At 30.1% G+C, this 8481-nt stretch overlaps 1 long non-coding RNA gene across 1 annotated transcript; it reads left to right on the plus strand.

Annotated features, from left to right (window-relative positions):
* The first annotated feature begins 1950 nt into the window (after positions 1-1950).
* On the plus strand, positions 1951-7443 carry LOC139500615 (uncharacterized). Its single transcript, XR_011658320.1, has 3 exons — positions 1951-2030; positions 4701-4786; positions 6932-7443. It is a non-coding gene; the product is annotated as an uncharacterized lncRNA (long non-coding RNA).
* The last annotated feature ends 1038 nt before the right edge of the window (positions 7444-8481 follow it).

Consider the following 8481-nt stretch of genomic DNA (forward strand, 5'->3'; position numbering starts at 1 on the left):
TAGACTATTTCTAGATGTTAAATATATACATAAATGATACAATTATAATTCTAAATAGACTATTCTTCATGTTCTTATCAGATGGCCATGGATTTCACAAAATAGAAAATATATTTATTATGATAAACACGATTATCGTGTCAGATAGTCATATTTATCAGATTGGATTCACGACATGGTAAATATCTTTAATATCATAAGAAAAATCTCCTAAAAAGTAAGATCACAAAAATACTGAACTCCGTGGAAAATTAAAAACGGAAAGTCCCTCATCAAAATCAAAAGCTTAAACACATCAAACGAATGGACACAACTGGCCTATTCCTGACTTGGTACAGGCAATTTCTTATGTAGAAAAAATTGTGGATTAATTAGATATAGGAAGATGTGGTGTGAGTGCCAATTAAACCTTGTTTTATATCCTTGTTATATCATCCAGTGGTGATAGTGGTCAATACCGGAAAGAAGGATATCAGTAATAATTAAAAACCAATTGTTCAGAGAACAATTGAAGGTCTTTCCATCAAAACAATGTATTTTGATATGAAAAGTTGTGAAACTAAGTTTAAAATGTCATTTCAATCGTCAAATGATAGCTCCTAGTAAGCTGATTCCAAAAATATATTGTTTCCATACATTTTTTTTAAATAAGGGAGATAATTTGTTACTTCCGGTTTGAAAAATGTTACTTCCGATTATATTTGAATATTTACTTGACACTGATTCCAAAAATATCTGGTTCTATATACTTTTATATTAAAAAGTACAAAAAAATAGCTATTTCCGGTTTACAAAAGGTCACTTCCGGTTGTTTTTTACAAGGTTAAATGGTTTGATATCTTTTTCTAAAAGTTGTATATCTTTATCATGTATACATATAGAATAAAAGCAAAGGTCAAAATCTAGAACGTCAAATTAAGCTATGACCTTGAGATCAGTTTCAAGGTCATAAACCAAGGACCTCAAATCAAAAGACCATAGGTCTTTATTATATTTAGTTAATGAGTTATATCACCAAACGCGTATTTTTAAATACAAGAGGGGAGAAAACTCCCTTTTACATTCAACGTACGCTTGCAATCAAAATTTACATCTTACGACATGTCGCAACTAACAATTTAGTAAAAATAATTTGTTGATATCTTATACAGTCTTTGGATATAAGTGAAAATAAGCCAAATTCAAATATTAGAATATGACCTTGACCTTTGACCATGACCTAATTTTCATTTTTTGGGACCAAGGACCTCAAATCAAAAGATCCTAGGTCTCTATCACTTATGATTTATAAGATAGAAATTCATATCACTTATATCAGATGCATAAGGGGAAATAACTCTCATATGGAGCGGTCATATCGCTTCGGTCAAAATAGGACAAATCATGCGAAGGATATAACGAGCAATTTTGTAAAATAAATTTGTCATAATCTTTTACGGTTGCGAAGGAGATGCGCTAACAAGGAAAACAGTGTTTGGGGAGATAATTCCTACAAAGAAAAGTATTCGTTTGCGCAGGGTAAATTTCAAAAGTGCATAAACTGTTCGATATCATATACCAAATATCTAAGCGACATATTGCGAAACAAATGTTTATCGCAAGAACAAAATTAGGCGGAAGAAAAAAAAAAAAAAAAAAAATAATCAGAAGAAAAACAATAGGTCTTTCCACAGAAAAGTGGAAAGACCTAATAAAAACAAATTGAACACAAACAAAGATGCGGAGACCAAACACCTAGAGTTACATACTATCAAATATGGTCATCTTCAAATGTAATAAGCAGTACAAAGAATAAGGTGTTCGAATATAATCATAATATTATTCAATAAATCATGCATTTCATGTAACTGCCTACATAATTACAAAATTTGCAAAAAAAGCATTTAAGATATCAACGTGGCATTCAAAAATATGTTACACAATCTGAATACATTAACTGAATAACATGACTATAAAAAGAGTGTTGTTCCCTGTCCGTTACAAGTTCCCACAAGAGCAGATTCGTCAGTTTAGGAAAGTTTTAAGACCAGGTAAGTGAAAAGTATAATTATAGAATAGATCAAAAGATTAAAGGCGCGGCATGAACAGAGCTAAGTGGTATGAATTCAACTATTATAGACTTTGAAATATATATATATATAAAGCATAAATTATTTGATTTAGACAATTCTTTTAAGACGCAAGGTTTTGATGTTTGACAGACAGTGTTCACACACATTGTTTATAATTTAAGAGAAAAAGACTCATATTTCAAATATTTTTGTAGTTGTTCATGCATCAAATGAACATGCAATAAAAACTTATGGTAGTTCACTTTGAGCGACGTTTGTGGCATATATATATATAGTGTTACCTCTTCTCCCTATGTAGCTGAATTGAATTCGTTGATAATGAATGTTAAAAAGCTGATTAAAACAAACATTGCGATTGGTCGGTCTTCATTAATATGATTTGGTTCAAACAAAACCTGTAGAGCGAATTTTACATACCACAAGGTTATTTTATTGACAAATTAATCACAAACTCTAATGTTGAGGATGTTGTTTTTTTATCGTTACTTGAAATGAGTATGTATTTATTAGCTGACACATGCGATTCAATACGAAATATCCGAAATGTGTCATTATTCATGATTGAAGTATTAACACCTCCTTTTGGACAATATTTAAAAAATAATTTGAATCGAAATGAAAGTGATATTTCTTTTCTATAATCAAACTTCCGGTCAAGGTAGATAATGATTCGGATTAAATAAAGTCAGGTTGTGTTTTGCTGCAAAATAATCAGAACGGAAAATCCCTTATCAAATGGCAAAGTCAAAAGATACATCACAACAAACTAATAGAACACACCTGTCATATTCCTGACTCGGTACATGCATTTCCTTATGTATAAAACGGTAGGTTAAACCTGGTTTTATAGCTAGCAAAATCTATCACTTTTATATTGTGCTTTTTAACTTCAAAATTAGCTTGGAATGCCTGTATTTTAAATCGTAGACAGCTACGTTAACCCATATTTTTAACAAAAAAAGACAACAATATTGATGCCCAACATCCCTTTGTTACAGACCGCATTACGACTCATTGAAGCTAACATAAGTTGTGCTAGAAACAGACTTGGGGTAATTGTAATTGTAATCGTTAATCAGCTGTAATCGATACAATTTTTCAAGTAATCAGTGTAATCATTAATCAGCCAAAAATCTGATTACATGTAATTTAATTTAATCAATTACTTTTAAAAATACCCTGTAATTATGATTACACTCTGATTACAATGAAAAAAATCTAAAATTGTGTTTTTGGTCATTAAATGAACCTCTTAATTATTCATATTTGATAAATTTTTAACATACTAAAAAATAAACTGTTACAGTACTGAAAAGTCATCATTAGCCTAAGCAGAGACATATAATTCAATTATATACCTTTTACCTTGGTAAACGATATTGTACATGCATGTATATTCATCATTTTATAATGATCTTCATATTAGTATTTGATAATAACTGTTATATATTCAAGTAATACTTTTCTTTAACCCTGAATTATAATCTTTTGTTAATTTTTGTGATTTTTGTCAACTTTAAATTGACAGGAAGGAGACTAATTAAGGTTTGTTTTTATTGCAATTACCAATTAAGTATATATAGCTGTAGGGAAATATATATGATAAAAGATAAATCAGACATGAAAATTTATCTAATTAGCACAAACTAAATTAAAAGTTGGACAAATATGTTGTTTAGAATTTTAAAAAATTGGACTGGACATGTAAAATGCAATGATTTTTAGTACTTGCATATTGTTTACAATTTGGTTAAACATTTCTATTAAAACATAGTTTTAACTGGTAACTTTATTTCATCAATATTTAAACTTCCATAAACTGCAATTTGGAATACATATAAATTATGAAAGAGGTCAGAAGACAAACAAAAAACTCTCATGATATATCTTTATTAAATTTAATTCAACATAATTCAGAGATCATTGGTGATAAAGTGTAATGTATATATATATGTAGTTAAATTTGTTGTTTATTTAAATAGATGAAGTTTAATTTGAAGTTATCATTTTATAATTGAACCAAATAAAATACTTTCTCAAAAATGCTATAGTTATATTGAACGTTTATCATTCACAACATTCAAAATGTTTTGTTTTTAAATTCATTGTAATCAGATGTAATCATGATTACTTTGCCAATGTAATCATTAATTTAATCAGATACTTTCAGAAATGATGTAATTATTAATTTAATTTAATCGTACAAATGACAAAGTAATTGTAATTTAATCAATTACATTGAAAGTAATCGGACCCATCTCTGGTTAGAAATTAAAAAGGCTAATCAAATATTGTTTGTTTTTATTTCCAAATATACAGTTCATGGTTTCAATCAATTAAATTAGTTTTTACATAAAAAGATTTCTAGTTGGTGATAGTGTGCCAACATGATTTTATTGTAAAACAGAAAAACTTCCTCCGTCCGAAGCGCATGTCCGGATTTACCTTGATCTAGAACGCTCAAAGTTGAATAGTTGACACCTTCTCACGCATGTTTCACTATTTGATATAGTCGACAGTTTGATTTTGTTTTGGTTTTATGGACATTTTTTTATTTAACTTTTAATTTGTTTTTGGTTGATACTTTTTTTGCTGAATGAGATAGTAATATAATTATTTTTTTTGCAGATACACTAACCAACTATCAATTGCAATGATAATGACTTACATTTTTACCTGTATCTTGTTTGTGTTGATGTGTGGTACAAGTCATGGTAAGCTTTTTCACTAATCACGATTTTAAGTTATCAGATTCTTAAATCCCTATGCTTTGTCTTAATTTATTATGACATCGATTAAAAATGGTCACATGCACATTTTTAATTGAAATATATTGATGATGACATTCAAATTTTGGTCTCTCAGGGTACAATATATGATAAAAGCATACAAAATGGCAGCAATATTGGTAAACACCTATTACATTAATGTAAACTTTTATTTAAAGTTCCAATATTTCATAATAAATAATTAATGTGCAGGTAATGATTTTGAGTCAATGATGGATGCTCCATATCCATAAAAAAGTGTATGCCTACATGTCTCATAAGTTGGTAAACTTGTTTACTAGGGAGCGATTTAAGAGTTTGTAAGTTATAATTTTTTTTTCGACGAATACGCCTTTCCGGTCTCAAAAACAAATTGAATATTAGCACTTTAGTTTTGAATTTGGTGGAAAAAATAGACGAACGTCACTGTTGTGGTCACAAAAAACGGTTGCATGTTGTTTTTCAAACAAACATACCTATTGTGTTTCTAGTGTTTAAACAATGATACCAAGTCATAATGTCAATCAAATGCTCATTTGAACATTAAGTTACAAAAGGAGGGCCGTATTGTGACTTCGAGCATACGTCTGTGGTTACTGGGGAAGTTTTTAACAAAGGTTATCACCGCATTAATCAACACTGGCTATATTCATTCTGATAACTGCTAATGAAAATTGTATGCTGGTATGATAAAGAACTTGTAAATCGGTAATAAATCAATTAAACAATTGTAGGCTTAATATGCACTTCAACTGTAAACAATCATTATGTTTAGAAGTGTTAAATAACAGAGCTCACCACATAAGGCAAAGCGAGCGAATATAACGCCGTTGGATTTATGTCTTTGTTCTTATGCAGCATCTTTGATAAGTTTGTAATGTCTCCGGTTTTGTTTAAAAATACCCTAATGTCACCTTGTGATTTTGATTTTTTTTATAAACCGTAGTTATTAAATGCTCTTACAAAAAACTGGTTTTAGTCGGGTGAATTTTTTGCCACCTGTCAGACAATCAAACTCTATGGGGTTGTTCATCTAATACCATTGACCTAATTGTTATAATTTACAAATTCTGGTTTATTAAATTGCAATTTATTCTATAAATATAAATGCTTAGCTGTACATGTGTCTGAACTTTCTAGTTTTAATTAATAAAAGAAAATAATCCTTCAATCCCGTACATGCGAAATTTAAAAAAAATCTATTTATTTTCGTTTGATTACAACTTCTTTAAATTATTGCAGGACACTTATGGGAAACCCAAATTTGGTTCTTTGTGATTATATTTAAAGGACAATCTATTGTACTATTGCCATGGCTTTTGTCAGTTTATTTTGTATAGTTCGTCTCTCTTTTGATTATTATCTTAAATATTAAGAAAGCGCTAGTAATATCCTGTTATGTTATGTTATACTTACTTTCCACATAGATATTTTTGTTTACTCTTTTGAGGGGGGATTGGAAAGTCTTTGGTTCTTGGTTTATTTAATAATATTGTTGTTAACACATCTTCACAGACGTTATATTGAACAAATGCGTTGTCTCTTTGGCATATTCCCCATTTCCATTCTCAATTTTAGTGTATGCATTTAGTGCATACAGCTCGTTTAATGTCTATGAAATTTCGATAACAATTATACATACATGTATCTAAGATTGAAACTTATTGTTGCATATTTATACCACCTATTCATGTTAAACAAATGCGCTATAACACTCTACGTTAAAATGCCAGATCTTGAACGGTAAATACGAATGAGAAGTTTTCTCAATTCCATGGCTTTGCGGAAGACAATTGTTCAAATGTCACTCTTTATTTAATATATCAAATATCAACAAGATAACGGTAGGTATTGTTGAATCAATTAAATGACAGTGAGATCTATATTTACTGAGTTTGGCCATACACTGTGATTCATAACAGTAAAGGAACAAGTGGTCATTAACAAGTACAAAAAAAAAATAAAAAATGCTGCCAGCAGAATAAATTGTGCTAGAGATTAAGTTATGAATTTTCGTCATGAAGTATTGAATGTACGGTTATGTTTATGTGTATATTATATATTGTTAAATTCCTTGAAATATTTTTACAGCTGAATTTACAGCGACATTAACCACTGGTGCACATCCGTATGCGGCAAATCAGGTTATCAACTACAACGTAATTAAATGTCCTGCTCCTGCTAATATTGGTACTTACAGTGCGGGTACTTTTACTGTTGTACAGTCGGGTCTTTACATGGTGTGTGTTACCATGATGTCAGGCCTTGTAAATGCTCACCTTACTATAAGGGTGAATGGTGTTATATATGTGTGGCTATATACTGGTACCCCATGGCAAATGGCAACTCAATGTGTCTGCATGAGAGTGATGCCGGGATATAGGATATCGGTACACATGCAGAACGTTGCATCGAGCCTCTTTGATGTTTATAACACTTTCACTGTAATGCATATACGTCCGTAGGCCTAATTTAGGATACCTAATTGATTCTAACAAGTAGGTACTCCGCGGAATATAGGTTAATGCTGTATTCGCAAAATAATGAGAAAATGATTGTCAAATTTCAACTTTAAATAAAAAGATTTTTTGACACATTAATAATTCACTTTGCTTATTTTTTTAAATTGCTAGTATGTTGAGAAAATGAACTTTTGTTTTCGAAAATAACATTCTCACATTATCATGTGGTTATCATGTGACACTCAAAATCTATTTATAACCGTGAGAACAGAAAACTCGAAAGTGCTAACGTGTAGACAGTGTTGGTTTTCTAAGAATTGTTATCTTTAGACAGCTTGTGTACCAAAGTGATATAAAACTTCTACCCGCGTCTTTGAATAAAAAGATTATGTAAGTAAACTCAGATTTTTGGCTGAAATGTGCCAAAAATACGATGACCTTCAGATATTATAACGTCTAATACTTAAACAAATCGAGTAGAAGTTTACGTAAAATATTGATATTCAGCTTTCTGTACATCACTTGACTTTAAAATTCATCATTTTAACACGCTATCGCTTTTCGATTAAAGTAAATGTGTAACCAAGTTTTTGCGTCCGACATTGTCTACAGACGCACAAGTGCCTTTCAAAGGAAATTAATTCTGTAAACACTAACCAAAATCAGTCAACGTGAAATGGTTGCTGGTCTTTATTTAAGTGTTCTTTTTATTGTATCTTCTCAATAACGAGTTGATACAATTAATGAAACAAACTGCTTCCTTTACTCCAATAATTTACCAGAGTATACATTACACATAAGCTTATTAATAAGTGGTATGATACTAAACCAATAGCAATAGGGATTGTGCTTGATATTCATATGATGAAAACATTATCTTTCAATCCGTTAAATTTAGGTCTAAAGCTGGCATGACAGTAACTGCCTATTCTGATATTGGACTCGGACTTCTTCAAACTCAGTTTTACTGTGCATATAACTGTGTGTTTGTTTTTTCTACATGGCTAGAAAAAAATCACAAAAATAATGAACTCCGAGGAAAATTAAAAACGTCAAAAAAGTCCATAATAAAATTGCAAAATCAAAAGCTCAAAAACATCAAACGAATGGATAACAACTGTCATTTTCCTGACTTGGTACAGACATTTTCGTATGTAGAAAATGGTGGATATGACCTGG

This window comes from Mytilus edulis, chromosome 13, assembly GCF_963676685.1.
Source record: "Mytilus edulis chromosome 13, xbMytEdul2.2, whole genome shotgun sequence".
NCBI classification, from domain to species: domain Eukaryota; kingdom Metazoa; phylum Mollusca; class Bivalvia; order Mytilida; family Mytilidae; genus Mytilus; species Mytilus edulis.